Below are 12,143 nucleotides of genomic sequence, written 5' to 3'. Positions count from 1 at the left end.
CTCCGGTCCCATCGCGGCGGATCCCGACGCGGCCGCCGCCCGCCCCGCCTCCCGCCGCACCCCCGCGGCGCCCCCTGCCGGCCAGAGAGCCAAGGGAGGGAGAGAAAGAGGAGGGGAGGGGGGAGGGGACAGACGAAGGGGAGACAGGTCAGAGGGAGGGGACAGACTGACCCAGGAGGTCAGGAGCAAGGGACGGCCCAGGAGGTCAAGGGGAGGGGACAGAGAGGGACCCAGGAGGTCAGGAGGCGAGGAGTTGGGGGTAGTGGGACTGGAGGAGGCTGGAGGAGGAAAGGTGGAGGGAACAAGCAGGACAGAAGAGGGACAGGGCAGAGAGGGAGGGGCTCAGGACATTAGGGGGAGGGAATTGGGGGTGTAGGGGGCGGAAACAAGAGAGGGAAGGGGCCCAGGAAAACAGTAAGGGAGGGCAGAAGAGGGGTAAAGAAAGGGGCTGGGGGGAGGGAGTTGTGCAGCGCAGGTGGGCGGGGGGCAGGGGCCTCCCAGGAAGGGCAGAGGGTCAGAGGCCAGTCTGGGAAGGCCAAAGGGCAGGTGTTGGGGCGCAGAAGGGATGCTGAAGGGAGCTGCTATTTGAGGGTGCGAGCTGAGCTGGATGTGGGGACAAAGGCATTCTGGATGAGGAAGAGACCAAGAGACTGGGAGACACAGGAAGCGAATGCACAGAGGTGGACAGCAATCCCTGGTCCATTGCCCTCCTGCCACAGCCAAAGGCATGCCCTGAGCCTTCAGGTCGTAGCTTGGGTCCATGTAATAGGTGGTTAATGGGTGTGGCAGAGGACTAGAAGCATGGTGAAGAGGAAAAGCCTAGCTGGTAGCTGTGTCTTAAAAAAAAAAAAAAAAATGCCAGGCATGGCTTTAATCCCATTTGGGAGGCAGGGGCAGGCAGATCTCTGTGAAATTCAGGCCAGCTAGGGCTGCAGGGAGACCCTGTCTCAGCAGCCACAAAGGCCAGGCCCTGCCACCTGGCCCCTGGGAGCCAATCTACTCATGGCAGCCAGTCGAAGGCCCTTTAAGGTCTTGGCCTCAGTCTATCTGTGAGTCTCCAGCCCCCTGGGAGGTCCTTCAGGCACACCCCCTTACTATCCTTTCTCTTGAAAGTTCTACAAGGCCTCTAGTGCTTTTGGGCAAGTGGCTGCTCAGAACCCAAGTGCCTGCTGGGCACAGGGACCCCAACCTTTGAATTCTGCGTGTCTGTGTGTGTGTGTGTGTTTGTGTGTGTGTCCTGCCTTCCCTGCCCTTCCACTCTGTTTTCTTCTGATGGGAGCCTCACAGCTGAGTAGAGTACTACTCAGAGTTCCCCAGCTAAGAGCTCCCTCCATTTGCCTCCATTTGTCCCTCCATTTGTCCCAGAATGCCCTCACCAAGGGCATCTGTGGCTCCTTGCCCTTCCAGGCTGTGCCGTGCTGTTCCCTACCTCCTCCCAAAAGCCTCTGATGCCAGGCAAAGCTCTCCCTGGCTTTCTGCCCATTGCTACCCCGTACCCCTGAATATTTCCATTCATTATGCAGTCACAGGCCCCAACCTGAACTCCTTGCCTCCCACCCAATACTTGTTCATCCCAGCCCAAAGCCACAAAACACTTGAACACCAGGGAGCTGAGAAAATACCGTCTGCTCTGTTCACGGCGACTTTTTCCTTATAACCAACAAAATAATTGTTTTTTTAAGTATCTGAGACGGGTGCCTGCAGGACTGAAGTTGTTCCCAGTCAACCAACCACTGGGCTGGCTGCAGAGCTAGGGACATGTGGCTGGCTATTCCAGGGGGGCGACTGGGCTAAGGGCCCAGGCAGACTTTGTGCTGTGTGTGGGCACAGACAAGAATGTGAGAGTTGAGGTTTTCCTGAAGCCAACACGTGCCTGTCATCCCAGCTCTTAGGAGGTGGAGGCAGAAGGATCAAGAGTTCACAGTTACCAGGTATGGTAGGACATGCCTTTAATTCCAATACTCTGGAGGCAGAAGCAACCTGAGCTGTGACCAGCCAGCCTGGTCTACATAGTGAGTTCCAGGCCAATTACTGAAACCCTGTCTTTAAAAAAGGGAAAAAAGGGCTGGGCATGGTGCCACACACCTTTGATCCCAGCACCCAGGAGGCAGAGGCAGGCAGATCTCTGAGAGTTCAAGGCCAGCCTGGTCTACATAGTAAGTTCCAGGCCAATTACTGAAACCCTGTCTTTAAAAAAGGGAAAAAAGGGCTGGGCATGGTGCCACACACCTTTGATCCCAGCACCCAGGAGGCAGAGGCAGGCAGATCTCTGAGAGTTCAAGGCCAGCCTGGTCTACATAGAGAGTTCCAAGTCAGGTGGGGCTATAGGGAGACCCTGTGGCAGGGACTGGGCTAGCCTGGAACAAGCTACACCTGAAGCTTTCCCCCCAAGCAAGTTGAGGATGTGACATCCCAAGTTTTCTCACTTGAAGAGCAGGCTGAGGACTCAGAAAGCACCCCTACCCTTCTCTCCTTGAGTGACAGGTAAGGGCCTGCTGGGAACTATGGCCTCCTCAGAGCATGGATCTTCTGCCCAGGCCTCAAAGCTGACTAAATGTGATGCCTATGGGCTGAGGGATGGTGAGGGGCTGAGCTTCCTGCCCACAGGAGGAACCAAGTAGGAGCTGGATCAGTTCACTCAGCACTGACAAGGCTGCATGTGAACAAAGGCCTCTGCTCACTTAAGTATGAACAACTGCTGGGCCAGAGCAAAACTGTCTCTTCTCTGGGGGTGAGCTTAGTGACTCTTCCCCAAAGCTTCCTGTCCAGTCTCCAGCATAGGTGTCAACAACTTCAGGCCCATTTAATTGTGGCCTGATTACTGTCCTTCTCTTACGTGGCTCTGCCCCAACACCTTGAATAAGCCTGAACTGCAGCAGATCCCCTTTCCGGAAAAGGGGTCTCCTAACTCTAGACTTGCTTTGTACCACAGGCTGGCCTTGAACACACCATCCTCCTGCCTTCCCCTCTCAAATGACTGGGATTACAGGAGTGTGTTACCATGCCCAGCCCTACATAAGTTTTTGAAGGCATAAATGGGTCCAACTGTGGCTGGAGAGATGGCTCAGCAGTTAAGAGCACTTACTGATCTTGCAGAGGACCTGAGTTAATTCCCAGCACCCAAGTCAGGTGACTCCCAACTGTCTCTAACGCCAGTTCCAGGGGTCCAATGCCCTCTTCTGGTCTCCGTGGGCATTGAATGCATGGGTGCAGGCAAAACACACATGTACATCAAATAAATGGGGTCTACCAGATGTGATATCTTCACTCTTTAGCTTCTCTCTAGCCATCTTCGTTCCCCTAGCAATAGTTGTTGGGCTGGCCTTCAGAAAATTCCTATACATCCCTCCAAAACCCTCCACTCCAAAACACCCTTCCTCCTCTTCTGTCTCAGGCTGGACCCCATGATGTGGGAGGGTCTGTGTCCAGGTCTTGGCTCCCAGTCTACGTACACCCTAGAGACACAGGGTGGACCCTTGGGAGCCATGGGGAGCAGGACTGTGTCTGAGGTTCACAGATCTAGACTTATATTTCACTCAAAGAGAGGACCCAGGCTCCCCTGAGCTTAGGTAGGAAGGGACCAGAAGTCAGGGGCAGGGATGGCCCTGGGCTGAGGGATGGAGGGTCCAAGACCAGGCTGGACTGGAGGCAAGAGGGGGTGGCTCTGAGAGTCGGATGGAAAGTTCGTTCCTGGGATCTAAGTGCCCTCATTTACCACGTGTGTTAATTGCCTCCTGGGTACCAGGTGATTGGGCAGAGCTGGCCCATTTTCTGGAGGTAGGTCGCCTGATTATTTTTGTCTACTATGTCCTTGTAGGCTTTGACATCCATGCCCAAGAAGGGAAGAAAGTGGGCCAGAGTAATTTGGTCACATTGGGAGGGACTCTAGGGAGCTGTTAAAGCAGGGACTAGAGCCTGAGGACAAGGGTCTTTGGCACCCAGGCAGAGGGGGCAGGACCTGGAGAAGCTGAGGGGCAGCCAGCTTCACTAGGCAGTGGCCTGAATGGTGGCTTTAATGGTGGCCCATGCCTAACACCCCAAAATTCAGGAGGCTGTGGGTTCGAGGCTAGCCTAGGCTATGCAAATCCCTGGCTCAGCAGGGCACTGGTTGCTCCTACAAAGGACCTGGATTCAGTTCCTGGCACCGACATGGCAGCTAACAACCACCCATAACTTCAATTCCAGAGTATCTGACACCCTCCTCTGGCCTCACAGGCATTGCACACATGTGGTGCATTTACATACATGTAGGCAAAACATTCATACACATAAAAAGAAATTTAAAAATTTAAGGGGCTAGAGAGATGGCTTAGTGGTTAAGAGCACTGACTGCAGAGGACTCAGATTCAATTCCCAGCACCCACATGGCAGCTACAAACTGTCCTTAACTCCAGTTCCAGGTGAATCCAACGTCCTCTTCTATCCTCCATGTCATTGTACAACATGGGTGCACCCACATACATGCAGGCAATACACTCCTAAACATAAAATAAAAATAATAAAATTTAGCTGGGCACGGTGGCACATGCCTGTAGTCCCAGCACTTGGGAGGCAGAGGCAAGCAGATCTCTGTGAGTTCAAGGCCAGCCTGGTCTACATAGTGAGTTCCAGGACAGCTTGGGCTACAGGGAGACCCTGTCTCAAAAAAAAGACCAAAAATAAAATAAAATAGAATAAAATTTTAAAACTATTTTAAGCAGGGCATGGTGGCACATTCCTTTAATTCCAACACTTGGGAGGCAGAGGCAGGCAGATCTCTGTAAGATCGAGGCTAATCTGGTCTCAATAGTGAGTTTCAGGTCATCTGTGGCTACAGGGAGACCCTGTCTCAAAAAGATCTTTTTTAAAAAAAAAAAAAAAAAAATCCTCAAAAACAGGGCTGGAGAGTTGGCTTGACACCCTCTTCTGACCTCTGTGAAAAATGCATGACACGGGTGCACTTACATACAAGCAGACACATAAAATAAAAATACTAAATAAATAAAATTTTTCTTTTGGTCTTTTTGAGACAGGGTTTCCCTGTAGCCCCAGCTGGCCTGGAACTCACTATGTAGACCAGGCTGGCCTGGAACTCACAGAGATACAGAGATCTGCCTGCCTCTGCCTCCATGGCAGTAAAATACTTTAAAAAAAAAAAAAAAGCCGGGCATGGTGGCATACACCTTTAATCTCAGCACTCGGGAGGCGGAGGCAGGTGTATCTCTATGAGTTCAAGGCCAGCCTGGTCTACAGAGTGAGTTCCAGGACAGCTGGGGCTACAGGGAGGCCCTGTCTCAAAAGGACCAAAAAAAAAAAAAATCTAAAAAACACACTTGGGAGACAGAGGCAGGCAGATCTTTGTGAGTTCTTGGCCAGCCTGGTCTACATAGGGAGTTCCAGGACAGCTGGGGCTACAGGGAGAACGTCTCAAAAAACAAAGGCCAGGCCTTTAATCCCAGCACTCGGGAGGCAGAGGCAAGCGAATCTCTGTGAGTTCAAGGCCAGCCTGGTCTACATAGTGAGTTCCAGGACAGCTGGGGCTACAGGGAGACCCTGTCTCAAAAAGACAAAAAAAACAACAAAACAAAACCTTCAGAAACAGGGGCTTGAGAGATGGTTCAGTGGTTAAGAGTACTGGCTGCTCTTCCAGAGGGAGTGGGTTTGATTCCCAGCACCCACACAGTGGCTAACAACTGTCTGTAACTCCATCTCTAGGGGATCCATTGCCCTCTTCTGACCTCCAAGGGCTTGCACAACACAGGTGCACTTGCACACATGCAGGCAATACACTCATATACATAAAATATTGTGCAATGCCTGTGGAAGTCAGAAGAGGGTGATGGAACCCCTAGAGTTAGTTACGGACGCTTATTTGCCTTCATATGGGTGCTGGGAATCCAACCTAAGCCCTCTGGAAGAGCAGCCAGTACCCTCAGGGGCTGAGCAGTTAAGAGCACTGACTGCACTTGCAGAGGACCCGGGTTCAATTCCCAACACCCACATGGTAGCTAACAACTGTCTCTAATTCCAGGTCCAGGGAATTGGTGGCTCTCTTCTGACAGCTTCTGATCTCCTTGGGCATTGCATGCCTTGGTTGTACCTACCTACATGCAGGCTCCTACCTACATACCTACTCATATATGTAAAAGAAAATATTACAAAAAAGAAGTTTGGGGGAAAAATCCTCAAAAACAAAAGCAAACAAGTAGGATGGATGGGTCTGTGTTCAGATCCTGACTCCCACTGACTGTGTGTTTCAGGCACATAATCATTCATAATCTCTTTGTCCCTTTATTGAGAGATTCAATTAATCCCTGTAGGCAGAGGGGATAGACTTCCTGGGCAGGGATGGGCTGGTTTTATTGGGGCCACCTTGGGGAAGCTGGGGTGGCCAGTGTGGAATAATCTAGAGAAGCATAAGTGAGGTAAGACTTGGATGTGAGGTGGCTTGGGAGCCTAGCAGGGCCGCGGGCTTCGGGGCAAGGAGGTATGTAGGTTTGCTTTCAGGCTGCCGGAGAGCCATGTGAGACTTTGGAGCCGGGGAGAGAGGGGGAAGTGAACAGATGTACACTGCAGGCTGGGCCGGTTTCAGCTTTGTGCCTGTGGAGAATGGATAAGTACCTCGCCTTTCCAGAGTCTAGACTTTCCCCTTCTGGGCGGAGTCCTGAATCCAGAGCCCTAGGATACACAGCGGCCTAGGCTGCACCTCGCTGGGAGTCCCGGAATGCGGCCTTGCTGCCTAGCTCTCCGCCTGCCCCCCACCTCCTACGCTCCTTCTGCATCCTGAGGGAACAGCTGTGGGAACAGAGAGCCGGAGGCCGCGGGGAAGGCGGCTTGGAGGGGCTCCGGGGGCGCGTTCCGACTGCGTGACAGCCCACGCGGGGCCTCTGGGCGCTGAATGTTCTCCCGGCAGCCGGGTGACTCAGAAGCAGAGCCTCCTGCCTCCGTCTTCTGGAGGAAGCCTGCCCCAGCTCCCCTATGCGTCGCCAAGTCAGGCTGGCTGCCTGCACTCTAGCTGTGGCCTCCAGGGTACCCCCAGACCAAGCCCCTCTAGGGAGATTCCCTCTTCCCGTTGTTCCTCCACTCCAGACCTTTTCAGGATGTCCTGGGGCCTCAAAGACCGAGCAAGCTATCTGCCTGGGGTGATAGCTGCGAGGGCCTTTCTTGGCTAAAAGGCCAGCTCTGAGCCTTGTCCCCCCAAGAAGGAATGCTCTGGATGGTCTGGAACTAGCTATGTGAACCAGGTTAGCCTTGAACTCACAGAGATCCGCCTGCCTCTGCCCCTCTAATGCTGGGATGACAGGCAGGTGTGTGCCACCATCCTAAACAGTTGGCATTTTTGAAACCAGTAACCCAGGCTGTGGGCTACGATCCTCCTGTCTCAGCCATCTCAGGGCTGGGATGACTGTTGTGTGCCACAGCAATGCCTGTTGAGAGCCACAGAAGGTTCCATACAGGGACCACAATCTGCTTTTCCAAATTTATATAAGATTCACTAGGCAGCCACATGGCTCCTGCACTGAAGAATGACACCTTTCTTTTGCCTCAAGTAGCCCAGGCTAGCCTGATACTTACTAGGTTGCTGAGGAGGATGACCTTGAACTCCTGATCCTCCTGCCTCCATCTCCCCAGTGCTGGGATGGCAGGGCCCACAAGCCCAGCTTCCTCTTTCCTCTTTTTCCACAGCTGGGATGGAGCAGCCCAGAGGCTGTGGCCAACAGGACCTGAGGAGGGAACCCGAAAACTCAAAAAACTGCAGCCCACAATGCTTAATTCTTCAGGGATGACCCAGGCAGGATGCTCAAATTCCTCCTAGCCAAGCAGGAAGCCCATCTTCCTGTCTGTCCTCCCTTCCTTTCTCTACAAGGCCCCTGGGTCTTATCACTGAATCCCAGACACAGTAGCAGGAAACACACCTGCTTCCGGCAGCAGGAGGATCCCCCAGCCTGGGGATGTCAGCAGAAGCAGAGGGAAAGAGAAAGAGGCCCATATTAAGTACCTACTGTATACATAAGGAGACACACCAGGGACCTGGGTTTGAATCTTCTTCAGCCTTCCTCTGGCTGGGAGCACAGGGAGAGTGTCCTATGGGGAACTTCCCATGTGGTGTTCACATGGGTTTGGTGTAACTGCTTAGAGGGAGGGTGTTTTAGAAGTAGGGTGCTGGGTGTGGTGGCACACATCTGTCATCCCAACACTCCTGAGACTGAGGAAGGCGGATTGGAGTTCAAGGTCAGTCTCAGTTACATATTCGAGACCAGCCTGGGCTATGTCTCAAAATAAATAAATATCTAAATAGTCAGCTAGGGCGTGACTTAGTGACATAATACTTGCTGTTTGTGGGCCTGAGTTTCATCTAGGCACCCAAACAGAAAAAACAAATTAATAAAGAGCTTTGAGACACTGCCATCCAAATACTAAACTCAGAATTCTGCCTAGGATGGCCGGGATGTGTGTAAGATTTAGAAGGACAGAGAAAGAATAAAGTTTAGGTAAAAGACCAGAGCCAGACCTTCAGTAGATTGAACCAGAGGTGGAAGGTGTTGGGGTTCAGCCTTTCTGTCACACCCAAGGACTCTAAAAATTAGGATTTCAGGGCTGTGGGCATGGTGCAAGGGTAGAATGTCTGTCTCCCAGGCAAAGTCAAAACCCTGGGCTACACCTTCCAGTGCCACAAATCAGTTGTAATTGGCTCTTTGATGTGGCTGGGGCAGAGTCAAGGGAGGGCGTGGCCAGTTGGTGGGTGAGGTTGACAGAGCTGAGGGAGGGTGTGGCTAGTTGGTGGGCATGGCCTGCTGAACTGGGGGAGGTACTGTGAGGATGGGAAAGAACTGAGGGTGCCTTGGGACTAAATGCTGTGATAGGTGAGGCTGGGGAGTGGAGCTGAGAGAGGGCCTGATAGGGCTAGTGGGCGTGGCCTATAGAGCTGGCATAGGGTGTGACAGGCTGGTTGGGTGGGGCTGGTAAAACAGGGTGTGGTAGAAGTGGTGGGCGTGGCTGGCAGAGCTGAGGGAAAGTGGGGCTGTTGTGGAGTTGGGGGAGGAACTGGTGGACTGAGCAGGGACATGGGCGTCCAGACGGACAGGTCAGGTGGGTGTGGCTGAGGCAAGACCTCAGTGGCCTACGTGCAATATGGTGACAGACTGGGGACAATAGGCCACCCTGCTGCAATATGCTCATGCTTGCACTAGGAAGCCACTGGCTTTGGCTTCTCATTTGGAAGTGTATCCTTGCCTGCACCCGCTCTGCCTGGCTTAAACTTCCATCTCTACCTACAACAACCGTCCACACACATTCAGGCCAGAGGAGACTATGCAGTGCACTAGAACCAGATCCTGCCTGCAGCCTGGAGGCCTCTGAATAGAGCTGGAAGCTCGCTTTCCCCATCAGCTCGGGTTGCTCTCTCTCCAATTCTGTCTGCTGCAGCCACTGGCTTCCCACCATAGGGCTTTTACATGTGACCTTTCCTTTTACTAGTCCCTGTGTGTGTGTGTGTGTGTGTGTGTGTGTGTCTGTCTGTCTGTCTGTCTGTCTGAATGCTGGTGCACATGTGCCACGATGCACGCATGGAGGTTGGAGGACAACTCTGAGGGGTCAGCTCTTTCCTTCCACCTTGTTTGAGGCTGGGTCTCTTGCTTCTCCTGTGCACTGCAGGTTGCAGGTCAAGTTGCTTCCAGGGGCGCCTCCTGTCTCTGCCTCCCACCTTGCTACAGGCATGCTGGGATGACAGCTGCCTACCACTACCACTGCACCCAGCCTTCCACATGGATTCTGGAGACCCAAACTCCACTCAGGTTGTCAGGCTGGTACAGCAAGAGCCTTTACCTGCTGACTCGTCTCTTTGCCCCGCCCCCCTTTATTTAAAAAAATTTTTTTTTTGTCTTTTTGAGCAAAAATGTCTCCATGTAGCCCTAGCTGTCCTGGAACTATGTAGTCCAGGCTGGCCCTGAACTCACAGAGATCCGCCTGATTCTGCCTATCGAGTGCTGGGATTAAAGGCGTGCACCACCTCGCCCGGCTTATTTAAAATTTTGACTTCTTTTTTTATTACTTTTATTTTATGAGTATGAGGCCGTCGGATCCCCTGGAACTGGAGTTATGGACAGTTGTTAGCTGCCATGTGGGTGCTGGGAATTGAACCTGCAAGAGGAGTCAGTGCTCTTAATCACTGAGTCATGTCTCCAGCTCTTTTTTATTTTATGTATATGTGTTTGTCTGCATGTATGTAGGTGCACCATGTGTGTGCTATGGCTATGGAGGCTAAAAGAGGATGTCAGATCCCCTATAACTGGAATTAGGGAAGGCTGTTAGCCACCATGTGGGTGCTAGGAACCAAACCCAGGTCCTCTGGAAGCGCAGCCAGTGCTCTTAACCTCTGAGCCATCTCTCCAGACCTTTTTATTTTTGAGACAAGGTCTCACCATGTAGCCCAGACTGCCCTCAAACTTGCTGAAATCTGTCTCTGCCTCCTGCTGATGATGACCGGTATGTATCACTACACCTGGCTTAGGCCTTTCCTAAAGATGACAAGAAACAGGATGAAGGGCCCTGTCCTGTATGTGTATGGACAGAGCTTTTGTGGCTCCCAAGCATCATCAGCAATATGAAACAAGAAGTGAGGAAAGGGTTACAGAAACAGCTACTGTACCTAATGTAAAGAATTCTGCCACACTGGAGAACATTTGGGGATTCAAAGTTAAACCATAGAGGCCTTATTATAGAGAGAGTACATTGAATTGAGTGGGGGGTGGGGGGAAATTTGGGGAGGTGTGGATGGAAGAGGGGATAGAAATGTCATCAAATTATATTGTATAGGAATTGCAAAAATTCAATAAAAATTTAAAAAAAAAAGAATTTTGAACCAGGCATGGTGCACACCTTTAATCCCAGAGGCAGAGGCAGGCAGATCTCTGTGAGTTTGACAGCCTAGTCTACATAGTGAGTTCCAGGCCAGCTGGGTCTACAAATTAAAAAGGAGTGGCTGAGTGGTGCTATGTGTGAAGTGGGTGGGGCTTCTGCCCTGGAAATGGACAGAGACACTGGAGTGACATTTGAGCTGAGAGTTGACAGCACACAGGGACCAAGAGAAGGCACAGCCTGTGCAATGGTCCTGAGGCAGGAGGATGCTCTGTGAGTCTGAAGAGCCATGAAGAAAGAGATGTGGCTAGGCTGGGACGAGGGCACTGGGGGCGTCACATTCTGTTCTAGAATTGACAGATGAGCTTTGAACTTGGAGGGGTTTGCAAGTTCTGGAATGTTCCCTAGAGCTGCTATAGGTAGATAGGACTTGGGGGCAGTGGTGGTAGAAAAGACAAGAGTGGGGCTGGAGAGATGGCTCAGTGATTAAGAGAGCCATCTTACAGAAGACCCGGGTTTGAATCCCAGCACCCACATGGCGGCTAACAACTGTCTGCAACTCTAGTTCCAGAGGATCCAACAGCCTCTTCTGTCCTCCGTGGGCATTGCACAACACAGGTGTACTTACCTACATCCAGGCAATACACGTATACACACAAAATTAAAATATTAAAAAAAAAGAGCGGGGCGTGGTGGCGCACGCCTTTAGTCCCAGCACTTGGGAGGCAGAAGCAGGAGGCTCTTTGTGAGTTCAAGGCCAGCCTGGTCTACATAGTGAGTTCCAGGACAGCTGGGGCTACAGGGAGACCCTGTCTCAAAAAGACAACAACAACAAAAAAAACAAAAAAAAAAAAAGCCAAGAATGACCAGGAACAGACTGGGGAGAAAGATGGCTTGCTGTGAAGACATGGGAAGTTTTTCAAGTGGACGAATGTTCTAGAGACTGAGGGGGAGTTTAGGGAGACTCCTGGATTTTTTGGGTGCAGATCCTAGAGATTGGGGAGTGGGTTGAACCAGTTAGAGAGCAGCCAGGTTCCCAGGTTCTATGGTCCTGCCGATTCTGGGGCATTTCTGACTAGGCAAGGCACTCGCATTCTGCACCCACAGCACCCACACTGCTTTGTCCCCTGCAAGAATGTGGGAGAAGGCAAAGGCCTAGAAGGACAGTCAGGGCTGCAGGAAGGAAGGTTGGGCCGGCCTGTCCACCTGTCTTAAAGTGTTTTTTTTAAAAAAATGAGTGAATTAGGACAAAAATTAAAATATTAAAAAAAAAAGAGTGGGGTATGGTGGCGCACACCTTTAATCTC

Source organism: Nannospalax galili, unplaced genomic scaffold (assembly GCF_000622305.1).
Source record: "Nannospalax galili isolate Female #2095 unplaced genomic scaffold, S.galili_v1.0 scaffold529, whole genome shotgun sequence".
Classification (NCBI taxonomy): Eukaryota; Metazoa; Chordata; class Mammalia; order Rodentia; family Spalacidae; genus Nannospalax; species Nannospalax galili.
The sequence above is the reverse complement of the archived record's forward strand: the minus strand, read 5'-3'. Positions refer to the sequence as shown.